Source organism: Sander vitreus, unplaced genomic scaffold, assembly GCF_031162955.1.
Source record: "Sander vitreus isolate 19-12246 unplaced genomic scaffold, sanVit1 ctg480_0, whole genome shotgun sequence".
Classification (NCBI taxonomy): Eukaryota; Metazoa; Chordata; class Actinopteri; order Perciformes; family Percidae; genus Sander; species Sander vitreus.
In genome coordinates this window covers 1-23,327 of record NW_027595587.1, presented here as the reverse complement: position 1 = coordinate 23,327, position 23,327 = coordinate 1, and the positions used below count along the sequence as shown (strand labels likewise).

Sequence of the window (23,327 nt, the reverse complement as noted above, 5' to 3'; positions counted from 1 at the left end):
AAGAAGAAGAGAAGAAGAGAAGAAAAGAGAAGAGAAGAAGAAGAAGAAAAGAGAAGAAGAGAAGAAGAAGAGAAGAAGAAGAAGAGAAGAAGAAGAAGAAGAAGAAGAAGAGAAGAAGAAGAAGAAGAAGAGAAGAAGAAGAAGAAGAAGAAGAAGAGAAGAAGAAGAAGAAGAAGAGAAGAAGAAGAACAAGAAGAAGAAGAACAAGAAGAAGAAGAGAAGAAGAAGAAGTTAAACAGGACTCAGAGACACTGAGGAACCAGGAGACCAGAACCTAACCCAGGATAGAGAGGCTGAGTGAATGTGGTGTTGAAGGTGTGGAGGAGGATCAGTGAGTCAGAGGAGACTGAGTAGAAGGACAGAGAGCCAGCAGGAACGTCCACATACACTGCTACTCTACCAGAGACAGAGGAGGAGGAGATGGATGTTACTCTGTTAGAGACAGAGGAGGAGGAGATGGATGCTACTCTGTTAGAGACAGAGGAGGAGGAGATGGATGTTACTCTCTTAGAGACAGAGGAGGAGGAGATAGATGCTACTCTGTTAGAGACAGAGGAGGAGGAGATGGATGTTACTCTGTTATTGTGCCAGACATAGTAACCATCATCAGAGCAGAACAGACTCCAGGACTGATCATTACGTCCAAACCAACAGTCAACACTGCCTCCTCTCCTCCTGATTCCTCTGTAACTCACTGATATATGAACCCCTCCTCTCGTCTCAACCTCCCAGTAACAGCGACCAGTCAGACCATCTCTACACAGCAGCTGAGACCAGTAGTCAAACCTCTCTGGATGATCAGGATATGACTGATCCTCCTTCACAATGTCACCTTCCTGTTGTTGTCAGACAGTTTGAGTCTTCTGTTCACTGTGTTTGTGTCGACTGTGAGTCCACAGGAATCTGACGGAGAGAAGGAGACACAACACAGCTGCAGTTATTAACCAATCAGCACTTTGATGATGACATCAGAGGGTTGAATGAGTGATGTCACAGTTTGATGAATGAAATGTAAAAACACACTTACACTTCATCAGACCTGGTGTCAACCATCTGACTCCAGCAGGCTCCACCCTGAAAGGAGGAGGAGGGGGGGGGGCATTACATCACTCAGAAAGATAGAGAGAGAGAGAGAGAGAGAGAGAGAGAGAGAGGGAGGGAGAGAGAGAGGGAGAGAGAGAGAGAGATTTTGATTTTTAAAGGAACTTTATTTTATCAATGTTCCATCTTGTTATCTACAAAAATAATCTCTTTTCAACAGAACAATAAATAAATACATATACTCTTAAATACATGACATCATCTCCTGAGAAAAGATGAGTTGTTCTCCTTCAACAGAGCTCAACACATCACCATGGGCCCAGATCACACTGAACTGATCCACATCCTTCATCTCTTTATAATAACTAAAGTCAATCCTGATTCTGGCTTTCACCATCCGAGTAAACAGCAGAGTCACATTAATATCAACAGATTCATCCACCTTCCTCTTCCTGCTCACATACACAGCCATCTTTGATTGGCCCAGGATGAAGTATGTTTAAAGACCCAATATTTAAATCTGCCATTAAAAAGAAAAGAGCAAGAACAAAACCACACACAACAAGTATGTGAAGAAACATATTAAACCCAGTCATCATCTTCAATGAGTTGAGCTCTGACTTTAGTGACCAGTTTCTTGAGGCGGTAAACCTCTTGGATAGTGAACCCTTCTGTATCTTTCCTCAGCCAGGCCACAGACCTGATAAACCCTCTCAGATCAGGGAAGAACTGCTCCGTCTTCACCGCCTTGATCCCTTTAGTGTCCTGCAGGAACTTCTTGATCTTATCCAGAGGATACAGAGTTAACTTCTCTACCTGGGATGCTGTCCACTCACAATCTTCCTCATCATCATCATCATCATCATCATCACACAGACCCTCTAGCAGCTTTTTTAGCTTTAGCATCATTCTGCTCTTTGTTAGAACTGTTTTTTCTTTTGCTGGATCTTGTAGTTACATCCATCTCATCAGACACATTTTCAGCCAGAGCATCATCAACCACATTTGTAATATTCTGACTGCAGCTTGTCTTATTTGCACTGCCTTTCTTTTTCCCTGTCTGTCTGTTATTTTCTGCTGCCTCAGTAGACTGGGCATTTCCTTCATTAACAGTTGTATTTCCACACTCCTGTTGTACAACTAACTCTGTAACCTCTGCAGTTTCTGCACACTGTTGCGCACCTGCCGAGTCTGAGTCAGCCGCAGGTGGCGCAACATCTGAGTCTGAGCCCCCGGAGGCGACTCTGCGGCCCGGTCGGCCGAACCGCCCGACCCAGCGGGACCGGGGGCCGTTCAGCGGGACCGAGCCCGTCGCCGAGCCCGCCCTCGCAGACTCGGGGGCCGGCCGACGCGACAGGAACGGACCAAATGACCCTCCTCCCCACATCCAAAACACTTCATGGAATCAGAAGTCGCAAAAACAACATAGCTGAAGCCTTCCACTTTAAAACTGAACGTTAGATTTAGATCAGCCGCGTTGTCTTTCAGAGTCATGAAGACTTGTCTTCTGTGACACACTACGTGCTTGAGTTTCGGGGATTTACAACCGAGCAGAACCATTTTAATGGGAGACATCAGCTGGCCGTACCGTGACAGCTCTTTGGCCAAATCCTCATTTTTAATAAACGGAGGTACGTTTGAAATCATGATTCTTTTAGCTGGGCTCACCAGCGGGAGAACCGGGGTGAAAGTATCCCGGATAACAATTCCTCTTTCTACCACAGTCTCAACCTTCGCCACATCGTCCAAGAAAATAACAACAGCCTTGTTCATACGGGAGGCGGACTTCACACTATCAAACCCCACCATCTCCCGACAGCATAGCTGGCGCTAACGGATCCAAGAGTGTATCTGGTAAGTTACCCCACTAATAATGCCCAGAATGATACCAAACTTCTAACACAACAGGTAACTCTGCTAACACAACTAGCTATCTCTGCTTATACAACAGCTAACTCTGCTATACACAACATCGAATTATGCTAAAACTACAGCTAACTCCTCTAACACAACAGTTAACCCTGCTAACACAACAGCTAACTCTCCTAAGAACAGCTAACTCTGCTAACACAACAGTTAACTCCTCAAACAACAGCTAACTGCTCTAACAACAGCTAACTCTGCTAAGACAACAGCTAAATCTGCTAACAACAGCTAACTCTGCTAACACAACAGCTAACTAGGCTAACACAACAGCTAACTCTGCTTACACGACAGCTAACCCTGCTAACACGACAGCTAACCCTGCTAACACGACAGCTAACCCTGCTAACACGACAGCTAACTCTGCTAACACGACAGCTAACCCTGCTAACAACAGCTAACCCTGCTAACACAACAGCTAACACTGCTAACACAACAGCTAACCCTGCTAACACGACAGCTAACACTGCTAACACAACAGCTAACCCTGCTAACACAACAGCTAACTCCGCTAACACAACAGCTAACTCTGCTAACACAACAGCTAACTCTGCTAACACAACAGCTAACTCTGCTAACACAACAGCTAACTTCGCTAACACAACGGGTAACTCTGCTAACACAACAGCTAACTCTGCTAACACAACTGCTAACTCTGCTTACACAAAAGCTAACCCTGCTAACACAAAAGCTAACCCTGCTAACACAACAGCTACCTCTCCTAACGGCAGCTAACCCTGATAACACGAGAGCTAACTCTACTAAAACAACAGCTAACTCTGTTAACACAACAGCTAACTCTGCTAACACAACAGCTAACTCTGTTAACACAACAGTTAACCCTGCTAACACAAAAGGCTAACTCTCCTAACAACAGCTAACTCTGCTAACAACAGCTAACTCTGCTAAGACAACAGCTAAATCTGCTAACAACAGCTAACTCTGCTAACACAACAGCTAACTAGGCTAACACAAAAGCTAACTAGGCTAACACAACAGCTAACTCGGCTTACACGACAGCTAACCCTGCTAACACGACAGCTAACCCTGCTAACACAACAGCTAACTCTGCTTACACGACAGCTAACTCTGCTAATTTCAGCTAACTCTGAAAACACAACAGTTAACTCTGCTAACACGACAGCTAACCCTGCTAACACGACAGCTAACTCTGCTAACACAACAGCTAACTCTGCTAACACTACAGCTAACTCCTCTAACACAACAGCTAACTCCTCTAACACAACAGCTAACCCTGCTAACACGACAGCTAACTCTGCTAACACAACAGCTAACTCTGCTAACACTACAGCTAACTATGCTAACTAAACAGCTAATGATGCTAACACAACAGCATTATCAAGGCGGACCCCTACTACAGCACGTGATGACGGCGCAATGTCCACGAGTAGGCTACCATGAATAGGACAGGATAGGATCATAGAGACACAGCATATAAGAGATGAGATGACTGACAAAATCAGGAGTAGCCTACGCGCATCACAACAACAACAAAACACTGGTGAATGCACCATAACACATGAAAACACACACAAGGGCAGTCCCTCCAGGATTTCACGGCCTTTTTTGAGATTGATGCGGCCCAAAATGCCTGATTTCGCGGAGCTTTTGTAAAAAATTGCGATAAAAGTTGCGATGTCTTGTGTTTGTTTGTTACAATGACGTTGCGAGAGACAGTGAAAGTTGCAAAAACAGTTCTTATTTAAAAATAACTTGTTTTGGGGAGAATAATAATTATTACTATTAATGAATTACTCTGGGCTGAGGTTTCCTAGGAACCAGAAAGGCTCAGCATGCTGCAAATGTTGGTATATTATGAAAATGGCTGGTGGATTTAAGACAAAACATAATAATTTATTGAATGAATCAAATATGAACATATCTGTCACTGTCAGTGGCTTGTTGATCTTGCCATTGTTAGTTAATTTCCTCCTGGCCTGGCCTGGGACACACATTCATACGGTTTGATGAAGTACTTATTGGACTTTAACTTATCGTTGCACTTACAATAACGAGGGTGGCTGTCCTCAATTTAGGTCATCCTGTACGTCTCATCTGTGGTTTTTCCTGCATCCACCGTGTGTGATTGTGTGTGTGTGTGTGTGTGTGTGTGTGTGTGTGTGTGTGTGTGTGTGTGTGTGTGTGTGTGTGTGTGTGTGTGTGTGCACGTGTGTGTGTGTGTGATTCACGTCAGTCAAGGGGGGAACGAAGCAGCCCTCAGTAATGAAAATTCCAGCCAAACAGTGCGGGCTTAACACACACACAAAGGCACAGCGGCCACTGACACTGCTCAAATCTTTAACACCTAAAGCAAGCAGTAATACCTAGTAAAATCATTTCACAAAAAAATGTAACATGTAAATGAGCTTGCAGTGTAAACAATATTGAAAATACATATTTTCTTTATTTTAGGCCTTCAATTATAAAAATATGATTTTCTGATTCTGATAATCTCTTGGCCAGCAGAGAAGGCCTTGCTGGCCCTGACGGTCCACCTCTGATCTACAGATCTAGTCAAACAATAAATATTCTGATTAATAGCGGATGGCTTGTGGGTGAAATAACATAAATAATGAGGAAAATATAACTGAACATAGCAGACAGCAGAACACATATATATATATATATATATATATATATATATATATATATATATATATATATATGTATATATGTATTATTAGAGCCGGTACTCTCCCAGTACAAGAGGAACTTAGAGAAATAATTGGTCCTGATGTCAGCGTACGTCTCTGATCGATCACATGAGCCATGTAGCACCAGCAACTGACATTTTAAACCTCTAGATAACTAGTCTGCCGAAAGAGTAATGCTTTATCGACACGCTCTTCTCACAGCGTAGAAAGCACATTGATTTGTGCTAAGCTAGGCTAAACCTGTCCTGGACCTGTCTGTCGAGTTGAAACTGATTTGATCCCGGGAAAAGAGGAAAAAAAGGATGTTTCTTCAAACCATGGACAGTTCCTTTAACATACAGAGATGTGTCAACTACATCAATTATTAACAACAGGAAGTCATCATTTTAGTTCCTGGAGATGTTTTTCTTTACAACTTCCTACACAAATATCTCATTTTTGTTCATCAGTGTTTGTACCTGAGAGTGTCTAGTCTCCAGAGTGGATCCTCCAGTCCCGCTGACAGTAGCTTCACTCCTGAGTCTCCTGGATGATTGTAGCTCAGGTCCAGCTCTCTCAGATGGGAGGGGTTGGACCTCAGCGCTGAGACCAGAGAAGTACAGCCTTCCTCTGAGATCAGACAGCCTGACAGACTGCAAACACACAGAACAACACACAGGAACCCCAGGTACATTTTGGTCCAGATTTAGAATACACCTTTAAAATCATCTATTTAACTATTTAACAACAAAACTAAACAATAAAAAATCCTCATGGAAAGTAACTCTGAGTCTAGAAATTAATAATTATATAATTAATAACTACTGCCCAAGTTTATTGTATCAGCTGACACAAAGCAGCTGTTTTATCAACTAAAGTTAGTCAGATTTTAAATGGTCATCAGTAGAATGGGTTAATGAATCCTGACCTGAGAGTTTCGAGATCCAAACAGCTGATGTGATCTAACAGCTGATGTGATCTAACAGCTGATGTGATCCAACAATTGATGTGATCCAAACAGCTGATGTGATCCAACAGCTGATGTAATTCAAACTATTCCAGTAACAGTTAACTCCAGAGTGTAAAAATGTCGTTTCATCCAATGATTCACTTCTCATCCTCTTCCAATCATTAATCAAAACTAAGTCCTCCATATAACTCAAAATTAACAACAAAACGATCCATTGTATCAATGTTGTAGGCTAATGTTACTGTTTTTTTGATACAGCCCTGGAAGTGACAATGTTGCCATGGAAATGGCGGAGTAATATTGTATGTGATGCACCAGGTGTGCTCAAATGGCTCTGGGTGTGCTGTCATGCTGATTTGAGTACGTTCTGAATGTCTCAGTTGACCAATCAGATTGTCTGGTCAGATTCACTTGTTGTATATTCAGGAATAAACAAACGTCCAGTAATCAAAGTCACATGATATTCAAATATAAATGATTTCTGGATCTCAGCCACAGTTCATATTTCATTCTTTATGAAGTGTTTCTAAATCAGAATAAAATACTTTGGAAACATTCACATTTTTTTAATGTTTCCAAAGTATTTTTCAATACTGTTTTTTTGAAAGATTATTGTTCTTGATCTGACCTGAGAGTCTCCAGTATGCAGTGTGGACTCTTCAGTCCAACAGAGATCAGCTTCCCTTCTAAATCCTGCAGGTCGTTGTTACTCAGGTCCAGCTCTCTCAGACTAGAGGACTGGGAGCTGAGAACTGAGGACAGAGCTTCACAACTTCTCTCTGACAGGTTACAGCAACTCAGTCTGGAGAGACAACAGGAAGGAAACAAATTAAATATATTTAACTCCTGTTGAAAGATACAGTATTTAATGATGAATAAATTACACTTACAGAGCTTTGTTGGAGGGATGGTAATGAAGAAGACAGATAACGATTGTGTTTAAATGTTAAGTCTGGACTTTTGGTGATACAGTATATGAAATCCCTTCTCAGCATGTTTAAATATCTGCTGCTCTACTCTAAACAAGTTGGAAACATAATTAATCGTGACTGAATTAAGCAATATTACACGAGAGGGTTTGATTTAACGTCATTATTGGCACGATAGTGAAGCAGCTAAACATGACTGAAGTGATAATATGACGTTAAATCAAACCCTCTCATGTAATAAAGTGATTATACAACAACGGTTACCAACTAAATACAATTATAATCAAACTATGTTCATATTGTGGGGCAATTCACTCTCAAAATAAAGAACAGCAACAGAGACCATTTGTAGTCCCTCCATGTTAAAGATTAGTCAGCCAGTCATCTTAAGCTAACGTTAGCTTTATAACAGTAGAGATCGTGGATTTTTCCAAAACGTAATAACTACCGCACATATAAACAACAAACTGCTTGGCTAACTTAATCTGGTTATAACTAAAATATCTAATACAAATTTTTGTTTGCTACTATACCTCCGCGAACTTCATTATTGATGTGTCAGTGGCACAGCTGATGTGATCCAACCAGCTGATGTGATCCAACCAGCTGATGTGATCCAAACAGCTGATGTGATCCAAACAGCTGATGTGATCCAAACAGCTGATGTGATCCAAACAGCTGATGTGATCCAACAGCTGATGTGATCCAAACAACTGATGTGATCCAAACAGCTGATGTGATCCAAACTATTCCAGTAACAGTTAACTCCAGAGTGTAAAAATGTTATTTCATTCAATGATTCACTTCTCACCCTCTTCCAATCATGCATCAAAACTAAGTCCTCCATATAACTCAAAATTAACAACAAAACGATCCATTGTATCAATGTTGTAGGCTAACGTTACTGTTTTTTTGATACAGCCCTGGAAGTTACAATGTTGCCATGGAAATGGCGGAGTAATATTGTATGTGATGGACCAGGTGTGCTCAAATGGCTCTGGGTGTGCTGTCATGCTGATTAGAGTACGTTCTGAATGTCTAGTTGACCAATCAGATTGTCTGGTCACTTGTTGTATATTCAGGAATAAACAAACGTCCAGTAATCAAAGTCACATGATATTAAAATATAAATGATTTCTGGATCTCAGCCACAGTTCATATTTCATTCTTTGTGAAGTGATTCTAAATCAGAATAAAATACTGTTTTTTTGAAAGATTATTGTTCTTGATCTGACCTGAGAGTCTCCAGTGTGCAGTGTGGACTCTTTAGTCCAACAGAGATCAGCTTCCCTCCTGAATCCTGCAGGTCGTTGTTACTCAGGTCCAGCTCTCTCAGACTAGAGGACTGGGAGCTGAGAACTGAGGACAGAGCTTTACAGCTTCTCTTTGACAGGTTACAGCCACTCAGTCTGGAGAGACAACAGGAAGGAAACAAGTTATTTATATTTAACTCCTGTTGAAAGATAGAGTATTTAATGATGAATAAATTACACTTACAGAGCTTTGTTGGAGGGATGGTAATGAAGAAGACAGATAACGATTGTGTTTAAATGTTAAGTCTGAACTGTTGGTGATACAGAATATAAAATCCATTTTCTAAACAAGTTGGAAACATGATAACTAATTGTGACTGAATGAGGAGTAAAAAGACATCCAGTATTCAAATTCACATAAGATAAAAAAAAAAATGCCATAGCCATAGTGTCACACCGGCACTGGGCTCTCCCTCAGCCACGCCAACTACACAGTCTCCTCTCAATCAGTATCATCGTTCACTATCCCCAGCCTATTAGCACTCCTCACCTGTTGCCTGTTGCCTGAACTCGTTATCTAATCTACAAGATCCCTCTCCATGGCTCAGTTGTTGTCTAGTCTCATTACTATAGGACTCCAGGTCATTTGGACTCTCCCATTTTGGCTGCTGTGCCAGATCTTCCTGTGTTTATCTCCTGAGAAGTTAAGTTTATCTCTTGGCCTTTGTGCTTTTAAGTTTATTAGAACTATTTTGACTTGAAGTCTCCAGAGTTTTCTGTGTTTTTTTTAATTTAAGTTTCCTGAGTTTGAGCCTGTGTTTTTGACTGGAAGTTTTTTGAGTTTTTCTGTATTTTTGAAATGAAGTTCCCCGAGTTTTATCCCTGTATTTTTGGGTGGAAGTTTCCAGAGTTTTTCTTTAATTTTTACTTTTTGTACCCTGTTCAAGACCTCCATTAAAGATATTCAGGTGGTATTCTGTGTCCTGAGTCTGAGTCCGTGACACATAGTTTATACTTTGTGCTTTACGACATATTATAAATAAGAACAAAATGCTTTGAAAACATTCAAAGATTTCCGAATTGCTAAATTTTAAATCCTGACATGAGAAGGGCGGTTTAAATTTAATAAAGCTTAAAGTTTAGAGAAATGTCATATAAGAAGACAAATAACGATTGTGTTCATATGTTGAGTCTGGACTTTTGGTGATACAGTATATGAAATCCCTTCTCAGCATGTTTAAATATATGCTGCTCTACTCTAAACAAGTTGGAAACATGATAATTAATCGTGACTGAATTAAGCAATATTACACGAGAGGGTTTGATTTAACGTCATTATTGGCACGACAGTGAAGCAGCTAAGCATGACTGAAGTGATAATATGACGTTAAATCAAACCCTCTCATGTAATAAAGTGATTATACAACAACGGTTACCAACTAAATATAATTATAATCAAACTATATTCATATTGTGGGGCAATTCACTCTCAAAATAAAGAACAGCAACAGAGACCATTTGTAGTCCCTCCCTGTTAAACATTAGTCAGCCAGTCATCTTAAGCTAACGTTAGCTTTGTAACAGTAGAGATCGTGGATTTTTCCAAAACGTAATAACTAACGCACATATAAACAACAAACTGCTTGGCTAACTTAATCTGGTTATAACTAAAATATCTAATACAAGTTTTTGTTTGCTACTATACGTCCACGAACTTCATTATTGACGTGTCAGTGGCACAGCTGATGTGATCCAACCAGCTGATTTGATCCAAACTATTCCAGTAACAGTTAACTCCAGAGTGTAAAAATGTTGTTTCATCCAATGATTCACTTCTCATCCTCTTCCAATCATGCATCAAAACTAAGTCCTCCATATAACTCAAAATTAACAACAAAAAGATCCATTGTATCAATGTTGTAGGCTAACCTTACTGTTTTTTTGATACAAATCAGATTGTCTCGTCGGATTCACTTGTTGTATATTCAGGAATAAACAAACGTCCAGTAATCAAAGTCACATGATATTAAAATATAAATGATTTCTGGATCTCAGCCACAGTTCATATTTCATTCTTTGTGAAGTGATTCTAAATCAGAATAAAATACTGTTTTTTTGAAAGATTATTGTTCTTGATCTGACCTGAGAGTCTCCAGTGTGCAGTGTGGACTCTTCAGTCCAACAGAGATCAGCTTCCCTCCTGAATCCTGCAGGTCATTGTTACTCAGGTCCAGCTCTCTCAGACTAGAGGACTGGGAGCTGAGAACTGAGGACAGAGCTTCACAGCTTCTCTCTGACAGGTTACAGCCACTCAGTCTGGAGAGACAACAGGAAGGAAACAAGTTATTTATATTTAACTCCTGTTGAAAGAGAGTATTTAATGATGAATAAATTACACTTACAGAGCTTTGTTGGAGGGATGGTAATGAAGAAGACAGATAACGATTGTGTTTAAATGTTAAGTCTGAACTGTTGGTGATACAGAATATAAAATCCATTTTCTAAACAAGTTGGAAACATGATAACTAATTGTGACTGAATGAGGAGTAAAAAGACATCCAGTATTCAAATTCACATAAGATAAAAAAAAAAATGCCATAGCCATAGTGTCACACCGGCACTGGGCTCTCCCTCAGCCACGCCAACTACACAGTCTCCTCTCAATCAGTATCATCGTTCACTATCCCCAGCCTATTAGCACTCCTCACCTGTTGCCTGTTGCCTGAACTCGTTATCTCATCTACAAGAACCCTCTCCATGGCTCAGTTGTTGTCTAGTCTCATCACTATAGGACTCCAGGTCATTTGGACTCTCCCATTTTGGCTGCTGTGCCAGCTCTTCCTGTGTTTATCTCCTGAGAAGTTAAGTTTATCTCTTGGCCTTTGTGCTTTTAAGTTTATTAGAACTATTTTGACTTGAAGTCTCCAGAGTTTTCTGTGTTTTTTTTAATTTAAGTTTCCTGAGTTTGAGCCTGTGTTTTTGACTGGAAGTTTTTTGAGTTTTTCTGTATTTTTGAAATGAAGTTCCCCGAGTTTTTTCCCTGTATTTTTGGGTGGAAGTTTCCAGAGTTTTTCTTTAATTTTTACTTTTTGTACCCTGTTCAAGACCTCCATTAAAGATATTCAGGTGGTATTCTGTGTCCTGAGTCTGAGTCCGTGACACATAGTTTATACTTTGTGCTTTACGACATATTATAAATAAGAACAAAATGCTTTGAAAACATTCAAAGATTTCCGAATTGCTAAATTTTAAATCCTGACATGAGAAGGGCGGTTTAAATTTAATAAAGCTTAAAGTTTAGAGAAATGTCATATAAGAAGACAAATAACGATTGTGTTCATATGTTGAGTCTGGACTTTTGGTGATACAGTATATGAAATCCCTTCTCAGCATGTTTAAATATATGCTGCTCTACTCTAAACAAGTTGGAAACATGATAATTAATCGTGACTGAATTAAGCAATATTACACGAGAGGGTTTGATTTAACGTCATTATTGGCACAACAGTGAAGCAGCTAAGCATGACTGAAGTGATAATATGACGTTAAATCAAACCCTCTCATGTAATAAAGTGATTATACAACAACGGTTACCAACTAAATATAATTATAATCAAACTATATTCATATTGTGGGGCAATTCACTCTCAAAGTAAAGAACAGCAACAGAGACCATTTGTAGTCCCTCCCTGTTAAACATTAGTCAGCCAGTCATCTTAAGCTAATGTTAGCTTTGTAACAGTAGAGATCGTGGAATTTTCCAAAACGTAATAACTACCGCACATATAAACAACAAACTGCTTGGCTAACTTGATCTGGTTATAACTAAAATATCTAATACAAATTTTTGTTTGCTACTATACGTCCACGAACTTCATTACTGACGTGTCAGTGGCACAGCTGATGTGATCCAACCAGCTGATTTGATCCAAACTATTCCAGTAACAGTTAACTCCAGAGTGTAAAAATTTAGTTTTATCCCATGATTCACTTCTCATCCTCTTCCAATCATGCATCAAAACTAAGTCCTCCATATAACTCAAAATTAACAACAAAAAGATCCATTGTATCATTGTTGTAGGCTAACCTTACTGTTTTTTTGATACAAATCAGATTGTCTCGTCGGATTCACTTGTTGTATATTCAGGAATAAACAAACGTCCAGTAATCAAAGTCACATGATATTAAAATATAAATGATTTCTGGATCTCAGCCACAGTTCATATTTCATTCTTTATGAAGTGATTCTAAATCAGAATAAAATACTGTTTTTTTGAAAGATTATTGTTCTTGATCTGACCTGAGAGTCTCCAGTGTGCAGTGTGGACTCTTCAGTCCAACAGAGATCAGCTTCCCTCCTGAATCCTGCAGGTCGTTGTTACTCAGGTCCAGCTCTCTCAGACTAGAGGACTGGGAGCTGAGAACTGAGGACAGAGCTTCACAGCTTCTCTCTGACAGGTTACAGCCACTCAGTCTGGAGAGACAACAGGAAGGAAACAAGTTATTTATATTTAACTCCTGTTGAAAGATAGAGTATGTAATGATGAATAAATTACACTTACAGAGCTTTGTTGGAGGGATGGTAATGAAGAAGACAGATAACGATTGTGTTTAAATTTTAAGTCTGGACTTTTGGTGATACAGAATATAAAATCCATTTTCTAAACAAGTTGGAAACATGATAACTAATTGTGACTGAATGAGGAGTAAAAAGACATCCAGTATTCAAATTCACATAAGATAAAAAAAATAAAAAAGCCATAGCCATAGTTTATACTTTGTGCTTTACGACATATTATAAATAACAACAAAATGCTTTGAAAACATTCAAAGATTTCCGAATTGCTAAATTTTAAATCCTGACATGAGAAGGGCGGTTTAAATTGAATAAAGCTTAAAGTTTAGAGAAATGTCATATAAGAAGACAAATAACGATTGTGTTTATATGTTGAGTCTGGACTTTTGGTGATACAGTATATGAAATCCCTTCTCAGCATGTTTAAATATCTGCTGCTCTACTCTAAACAAGTTGGAAACATGATAATTAATCGTGACTGAATTAAGCAATATTACACGAGAGGGTTTGATTTAACGTCATTATTGGCACGACAGTGAAGCAGCTAAGCATGACTGAAGTGATAATATGACGTTAAATCAAACCCTCTCGTGTAATAAAGCGATTATACAACAACGGTTACCAACTAAATACATTTATAATCAAACTATGTTCATATTGTGGGGCAATTCACTCTCAAAATAAAGAACAGCAACAGAGACCATTTGTAGTCCCTCCCTGTTAAACATTAGTAAGCCAGTCATCTTAAGCTAACGTTAGCTTTGTAACAGTAGAGATCGTGGAATTTTCCAAAACGCAATAACTACAGCACATATAAACAACAAACTGCTTGGCTAACTTAATCTGGTAATAACTAAAATATCTAATACAAATTTTTGTTTGGTACTATACGTCCACAAACTTCATTATTGACGTGTCAGTGGCAACGCTGATGTGATCCAAACAGCTGATGTGATCCAACAGCTGATGTGATCCAAAAAGCTGATGTGATCCAAACAGCTGATGTGATCCAACAGCTGATGTGATCCAAACAGCTGATGTGATCCAAACAGCTGATGTGATCCAAACTATTCCAGTAACAGTTAACTCCAGAGTGTAAAAATTTTGTTTCATCCAATGATTCACTTCTCATCCTCTTCCAGTCATGCATAAAAACTAAGTCCTCCATATAACTCGAAATTAACAACCACACAATCCACTCTACCATTGTTGGAGGCTGACCTTACTGTTTTTTTATACAGCCCTGGAAGTTACAATGTTGCCATGGAAATGGCGGAGTAATATTGTATGTGATGGACCAGGTGTGCTCAAATGGCTCTGGGTGTGCTGTCATGCTTATTTGAGTATGTTCTGAATGTCTCATTGACCAATCAGATTGTCTGGTCACTTGTTGTATATTCAGGAATAAACAAACGTCCAGTAATGAAAGTCACATGATATTAAAATATAAATGATTTCTGGATCTCAGCCACAGTTCATATTTCATTCTTTATGAAGTGTTTCTAAATCAGAATAAAATACAGTTTTTTTTGAAAGATTATTGTTCTTGATCTGACCTGAGAGTCTCCAGTGTGCAGTGTGGACTCTTCAGTCCAGCAGAGATCAGCTTCCCTCCTGAATCCTGCAGGTTGTTGTTACTCAGGTCCAGCTCTCTCAGACTAGAGGACTCGGAGCTGAGAACTGAGGACAGAGCTTCACAGCTTCTCTTTGAAAGGTTACAGCCACTCAGTCTGGAGAGACAACAGGAAGGAAACAAGTTATTTATATTTAACTCCTGTTGAAAGATAGAGTATGTAATGATGAATAAATTACACTTACACAGCTTTGTTGGAGGGATGGTAATGAAGAAGACAGATTACGATTGTGTTTAAATGTTAAGTCTGGACTTTTGGTGATACAGAATATAAAATCCATTTTCTAAACAAGTTGGAAACATAACTAATGGTGACTGAATGAGGAGTAAAAAGACATCCAGTATTCAGATTCACATAAGACTAAAAAAGCCATAGCCATAGTTTGTGCTTCACGACATCTTAAAAATAAGAACAAAATGCTTTGAAAACATTCAAAGATTTGCGAATTGCTAAATTTTAAACCCTGACATGAGAAGGGCGGTTTAAATTCAATAAAGGTTAAAATTTAGAGAAATGTCATATAAGAAGACAAATAACGATTGTGTTTATATGTTGAGTCTGGACTTTTGGTGATACAGCATATGAAATCCCTTCTCAGCATGTTTAAATATCTCCTGCTCTACTATAAACAAGTTGGAAACATGATAATTAATCGTGACTGAATTAAGCAATATTACACGAGAGGGTTTGATTTAACGTCATTATTGGCACGACAGTGAAGCAGCTAAGCATGACTGAAGTGATAATATGACGTTAAATCAAACCCTCTCATGTAATAAAGTGATTATACAACAACGGTTACCAACTAAATACAATTATAATCAAACTATGTTCATATTGTGGGGCAATTCACTCTCAAAATAAAGAACAGCAACAAAGACCATTTGTAGTCGCTCCCTGTTAAACATTAGTCAGCCAGTCATCTCAAGCTAACGTTAGCTTTGTAACAGTAGAGATCGTGGAATTTTCCAAAACGTAATAACTACCGCACATATAAACAACAAACTGCTTGGCTAACTTAATCTGGTTATAACTAAAATATCTAATACACATTTTTGTTTGCTACTATACGTCCACGAACTTCATTATTGACGTGTCAGTGGCACAGCTGATGTGATCCAAACAGCTGATGTGATCCAAACAACTGATGTGATCCAACAGCTGATGTGATCCAAACAGCTGATGTGATCCAAACAGCTGATGTGATCCAAACAGCTGATGTGATCCAACAGCTGATGTGATCCAAACAGCTGATTTGATCCAACCAGCTGATGTGATCCAAACTATTCCAGTAACAGTTAACTCCAGAGTGTAAAAATGTTGTTTCATCCAATGATTCACTTCTCACCCTCTTCCAATCATGCATCAAAACTAAGTCCTCCATATAAATCGAAATTAACAACAAAACGATCCATTGTATCATTGTTGTAGGCTAACGTTACTGTTTTTTTGATACAGCCCTGGAAGTTACAATGTTGCCATGGAAATGGCGGAGTAATATTGTATGTGATGCACCAGGTGTGCTCAAATGGCTCTGGGTGTGCTGTCATGCTGATTTGAGTAAATTTTAAATGTCTAGTTGACCAATCAGATTGTCTGGTCAGATTCACTTGCTGTATATTCAGGAATAAACAAATGTCCAGTAATGAAAGTCACATAATATTAAAATTTAAATGATTTCTGGATCTCAGCCACAGTTCATATTTCATTCTTTATGAAGTGATTCTAAATCAGAATAAAATACTGTTTTTTTGAAAGATTATTGTTCTTGATCTGACCTGAGAGTCTCCAATGTGCAGTGTGGACTCTTCAGTCCAACAGAGATCAGCTTCCCTCCTGAATCCTGCAGGTTGTTGTTACTCAGGTCCAGCTCTCTCAGACTAGAGGACTGGGAGCTGAGAACTGAGGACAGAGCTTCACAGCTTCTCTCTGACAGGTTACAGCCACTCAGTCTGGAGAGACAACAGGAAGGAAACAAGTTATTCATATTTAACTCCTTTTGAAAGATAGAGTATTTAATGATGAATAAATTACACTTACAGAGCTTTGTTGGAGGGATGGTAATGAAGAAGACAGATAACGATTGTGTTTAAATGTTAAGTCTGGACTTTTGGTGATACAGAATATAAAATCCATTTTCTAAACAAGTTGGAAACATGATAACTAATTGTGACTGAATGAGGAGTAAAAAGACATCCAGTATTCAAATTCACATAAGATAAAAAAAATAAAAAAGCCATAGCCATAGTTTATACTTTGTGCTTAACGACATATTATAAATAAGAACAAAAATGCTTTGAAAACATTCAAAGATTTCCGAATTGCTAAGTTTTAAATCCTGACATGAGAAGGGCGGTTTAAATTGAATAAAGCTTAAAGTTTAGAGAAATGTCATATAAGAAGACAAATAACGATTGTGTTTATATGTTGAGTCTGGACTTTTGGTGATACAGTATATGAAATCCCTTCTCAGCATGTTTAAAGTGCCCATATTATGAAAAAAACACTTTTTCTGGGATTTGGGGAGTTATTTTGTGTCTCTGGTGCTTCCACACGCATACCAACTTTGTAAAAAATCCATCCATGCTGTTCTGAGTGAGATACGGTTTCTGAATGTGTCCTGCCTTCAGTCTCCGGGTGAGATGTTCAAAATCGGCACGGCTTGTGATGTCACAAGCCGAAACGAGCTGGCTTACCGCAACCATTAGCTCATAGCATTAGCGTTAGCGTTAGCATTCTAACGCTAACGCTAGCATGCTACCTCGTTCTCAATAGCAAAGCACTGCTACAACACACACAAGTTCACCATAATCTACAAAAGAACTACTTCCATGTGCGCCCTCATTTAGAAGAAGTCTCCCAGCTAATCCTGCCTTGTAACTGACTGAAGTTGTAGAAACAGCCTTTCTTTTACTGTCTATGGAGCTAGCTAGCTGACATGATCTACATCTGAGCTACTGCGCATGTGCGAGTGCAATCAAAGATAGTACAGAAGAAGAAGAAAAGAGGTCTCACTCTGTAGCTAAAACAGAGACCAACTGAAAAGAAGATCTGCAGCAGTGAGAGAGAGCTGTGCAGTACAACAAAAATATGGTGTTTTTTGAAAATGAAACCATGTAAACCTATTCTGGTACAACCTTAAAATACAATTATGAAGCATAATATGGGCGCTTTAATGCCCGATTAATTTTGATTTAACGTCATTATGATGAATAAATCACACTTACAGAGCTTTTTTGGAGGCTTTGACCACTGGCAGCAGCCTCAGAAGAGCCTCCTCTGAAGCGGAGTATTTCTTCAGATCAAACACGTCCAGATTGTTTTCTGATGACAGTAAGATGAAGACCAGAGCTGACCACTGAGCAGGAGACAGTTCATCTGTGGAGAGACTTCCTGAACTCAGGGACTTTTGGATCTCCTCCACTAGAGAACGATCATTCAGTTCATTCAGACAGTGGAACAGATTGATGCTTCTCTCTGCAGACAGATCCTCACTGAACTTCTTCTTGATGTACTCGACTGTTTCCTGATTGGTCTCTGAGGTACTTCCTGTCTGTGTCATCAGACCTCGTAGGAGACTCTGATTAGTCTGCAGTGAAAGACCCAGGAGGAAGCGGAGGAACAAGTCCAGGTGTCCATTTGGACTCTCTAAGGCCTTGTCCACAGCACTCTGATGGAGACATTTTAGTTCAGGTTTGAGTCTGAAGACTTTAGGCAGCCAGGAGTTTGTTTGTCCTTCTGACAGCAGATTGACTCCAGAGTTGGTGAATGTCAGATGAACATGAAGAGCAGCCAAGAACTCCTGAACACTCAGGTGGACGAAGCAGAACACCTTGTCCTGGTACAGTCCTCTCTCCTCTTTAAAGATCTGTGTGAACACTCCTGAGTAAACTGAGGCTGATCTGATATCAATACCACACTCCGTCAGGTCAGATTCATAGAAGATCAGGTTGCCTTTCTGCAGCTGCTCAAAAGCCAGTTTTCCCAGAGACTCGACCATCTTCTTTGTCTCTTTATTCCAGTTTGAATCGGTCCCAGCTCCTCCACCGTATTTTATGTTCTTCAGTTTGGACTGAACCACCAGGAAGTGGATGTACATCTCAGTCAGGGTCTTGGGCAGCTCTCGTCCCTCTCTGATCTTCAACATGTCCTCCAGAACTGTAGCAGTGATCCAGCAGAAGACTGGGATGTGGCACATGATGTGGAGGCTTCGTGATGTCTTGATGTGGGAGATGATTCTGCTTTCCTGCTTCTTGTCTCTGAATCTCTTCCTGAAGTACTCCTCCTTCTGTGGGTCAGTGAAGCCTCTGATCTCTGTCACCATGTCAACACACTCAGGAGGGATCTGATTGGCTGCTGCAGGTCGTGTGGTTATCCAGAGGCGAGCAGAGGGAAGCAAATTCCCTCTGATGAGGTTTGTCAGCAGCACATCCACTGAGGCGGACTCTGTAACATCAGTCAGGATCTCAGTGGTGAGGAAGTCCAGAGGAAGTCGACACTCATCCAGACCGTCAAAGATGAACACAACCTGGAACTCTTCGAACCTGCAGATTCCTGCTTCTTTGGTTTCACTGAAGAAGTGATCAACAAGTTCCACCAAGCTGTACTTTTTCTCTTTCAGCACGTTCAGCTCTCTGAAAGTGAATGGAAATGTGAACTGGATGTCCTGGTTGGCTTTGCCTTCAGCCCAGTCCAGAGTGAACTTCTGTGTTAAGACTGTTTTCCCGATGCCAGCCACTCCCTTAGTCATCACTGTTCTGATTGGTTCCTCTCTTCCAGGTGGGCCTTTAAAGATGTCTTCTTGTCTGATTATTGTTTCTGGTCTGTTTGGTTTTCTGGACGCTGTTTCAATCTGTCTGACCTCATGTTCATCATTGACCTCTGCAGTCCCTCCCTCCATGATGTAGATCTCTGTGAACATCTGATGCAGAAGGGTTGGGTTTCCTGCTTTAGCAATCCCCTCAAACACACACTGGAACTTCTTGTTTAGGTTAGTCTTGAGTTTACGTTTACAAACTCCAGCAGAGCTTCCTGAATGAATACATAATAAAAAAGATCATTAAGTAATTTTGTAAAGAAAACAGGAACATACTTTGGTCCATCTCTGGAGACATTAGTAAACGTCCCATTAGTCCAGTAAGTTAAATCTTTAGAGAAATCCTCTTACTGCGCTGAAGACAGTCAGCCAGCTCCTCCTGCTTCATTCTCCTCAGGAAGTGCAGTGTGATCTTCAGAAATGCCTCTCTGCTGCTGCTCTGCTCTTCATCCTCATCCTCACCCTCCCTCTGACTCTCTAAGCATTCTGGATAATCTGGACTCAGAAGCTTCTGGATCTTCTTTAGCTCATTCTTCACAAAAGTGACGATGTTCTCCTCCAACAGCTGCAACAAAATATTATAGGAATGACACAATCAAACTGAAATCATGAAAGCAAACATCAGATACTTGTTGGACAGACTGACAATCCACTGGTCTGAAAAGTGCAGCATGGAGATGACTGTGAACAGAATATATGTAAAAGTAGTTGTTGTACATGTACAGACCATAAATATGGAGTCCAGGTGCGTTTGATGCTGCTGGGCAGACTGACCACTGGGAACCTCTGAGCTCTCCTGGTCCACTCTGTGGAGGAATCAGGAGAATTAGCTCACATCATGTCTGTCCACACAGAGACAAACACAAGATAAAGGTCCTGTGACTTAAAGTGTTGATTACAACACAGAATCAGATGGTTTCTCCTGACATGAAAGTGTTGGTGGTGCTGCTGACCCCAAAGTGAATCAACAGAAAGAACTAAGAAGTAAGGAAGCAGAGCTTAGATGGCCTGTTTGTAGTCGGGGAGAACTGCTGACCTGGACTGAGGATACTGTTGGATGGTGGTTCCCTTTTTTTAGCTTCCCCTTATTGACTTCTGATCTGACATCCAACTGGCAAACCCACATCCAACATTTGGGAAGGATTTTGCGTTTAGACCAATTTGGGTCAGGAGACTTGGGGGGAAAAAAATCTGGTCATGAACCCACTCACTGAAACTTGGCCTTAAGTGTCCAGACTCAAATGGGAGAAGTCTTCTCATGGTAAATATTGTCCTGACATTGAACATTTTAACAGCTTATTAACGTGCGCTTGTTGTTAATAAAAGCAGGCTTTCCACACAAAAATGTAGCCTACATGTGTCGTTAGTATGAGAAAAAATTAGATTTTAACTGTGTCAGGCTCGGACACAAATTTCTTAAAGTGCCCATATTATGAAAAACACTTTTTCTGGGATTTGGGGAGTTCTTTTGTGTCTCTGGTGCTTCCACACGCATACAAACTTAGAAAACAACCATCCATGCTGTTCTGAGTGAGATACGGTTTCTGAATGTGTCCTGCCTTCAGTCTCCGGGTGAGCTGTTCAAAATCGGCACGGCTTGTGATGTCACAAGCCGAAACGAGCTGGCTAACCGCAACCGTTAGCTCGTAGCGTTAGCATGCTAATGCTAGCTTGCTAATGCTAACGCTAACGCTAGCATGCTACCTCGTTCTCAATAGCAAAGCACTGCTACAACACGCACAAGTTCACCATCATCTACTAAAGAACTACTTCCATGTGTGCCCTCATTTAGAAGAAGTCTCCCAGCTAATCCTGCCTTGTAACTGACTGAAGGTGGAGAAACAGCCTTTCTTTTACTGTCTATGGAGCTAGCTAGCTGACATGATCTACATCTGAGCTACTGAGCATGTGCGAGTGCAATCAAAGATAGTACAGAAGAAGAAGAAAAGAGGTCTCACTCTGTAGCTAAATCAGAGACCAGCTGAAAAGAGGATCTGCAGCAGTGAGAGAGAGCTGTGCAGTACAACAACAATATGGTGTTTTTTGAAAATGAAACCATGTAAACCTATTCTGGTACAACCTTAAAATACAGTTATGAAGCATAATATGGGCGCTCGTAGAGAATAATTCGGCCCGATCTGGACTCCATTGAGATCTACAGTTGAAGACTGGTCTCACTGGACAGCTTTCAGATGTGAGAATATAAATATATGTGAAGAAGAAAGAAAATAAACTTAAAACTTTTCTGGAAACATAAAAGTTGAAACATGAATCAGCAATATTATAATATTATTAACAGATTACCTCTTTTCAGCAGAGGGTTTGTTGACCTTTAAAGTCAATGAGGCGACCATATGACCGGTCGCTCTTGAAGGACACACAGCTGGCAGGTTCAGGTTCAGGTTCAGGTCCAGGAGACTCTGGTCTCTGCTGGGTCCTGATAGAAAAACACATTTATTGAGGATCACATGTTCATTCCTTCTTCTTCTTCTTCTTCTTCTTCTTTCCTGCGGCTGTCACCCAACTGAACTCTTGCTCTGCATCCCGGTGACAATTTAAACTACTAAGTCCCCCCCCCCCCCCTCTGGTCAATGTGCACCACCCTATCCCCCCCTACTGTTTATTTATTTACAGATGTACATACTGTAATTACACCTATACGTAGCCATATTCTACTGCTCTTCATACTAATCATCCTGCACATACACTTATTCTTACTACTCTTATAATGTTACCAAGCTGCACATATCTGTCTATATGGTTCATACTGAATATCCATATTTATTCTGTTTTTCTTATTATATATTCTGTTAATACACTGCATATATCTACTGTATATTATTCTTACTACTAGTATAATGTCACTGCTACTACATTGCACATATCTTTACATGTTGTTCATACATTGTTCATATTATATAGCCATATTTATTCTGCTCTTTTACCACTGCAATATATTTCTTGTCCTGTCTATGCACCACCTGTCTATACTTGTATATCACATTGCACTTTTCTGCTTTTTTTGCACTTCTGGTTGGACGTAAACTGCATTTCGTTGTCTTTGTACTTTGTACTCTGCACAATGACAATAAAGTTGAATCTAATCTATAGTCTCCCTGCATAAAATATAATATGAATATGTCTGTAGGCCTAATTATTAACAATTAAATGCCAATAATGCTTTACTTTCTGTCCAAAACTCAATAAAAATATATTTTGAAATCAGAATAAAATAAATTTAAATTAGGGCTGTCAAAATAACGCGTTCATTTTGATTAATTAATCTGAGAAAAAATAACGCGTTAAAAAAAATAACGCAGATTAATCTATTCCATATTGAGGTTTGACCCGGAGCCGTTCTAGCCCCATTGGACTGTAAAATGAAGGAGGAGACGAGAATGTTCTGCCTGGATCATTATTGGAACATTTACTTATAAACATCTTCTTCCTGCCAACCCTGGCTACCGAAATCTGGTGCCACTGATATGTCTGCTCTTCTCTCTGATGCTCTGAAACACAAACACCGCTGCA

At 39.8% G+C, this 23,327-nt stretch overlaps 1 pseudogene across 1 annotated transcript; it reads right to left on the bottom strand.

Annotated features, from left to right (window-relative positions):
- Positions 1–78: 78 nt before the first annotated feature.
- Positions 79–22,265, bottom strand: LOC144514176 (uncharacterized; annotated as a pseudogene). The gene is made up of 13 exons (XR_013501273.1): positions 22,101–22,265; positions 20,524–20,602; positions 20,148–20,361; positions 18,208–20,011; positions 16,759–16,932; positions 14,903–15,076; positions 13,071–13,244; positions 10,913–11,086; positions 8,753–8,926; positions 7,217–7,390; positions 6,098–6,271; positions 1,028–1,074; positions 79–903 (listed from the first exon to the last, which is right to left on the bottom strand). The product of XR_013501273.1 is annotated as an uncharacterized LOC144514176 (transcript).
- Positions 22,266–23,327: the final 1,062 nt, after the last annotated feature.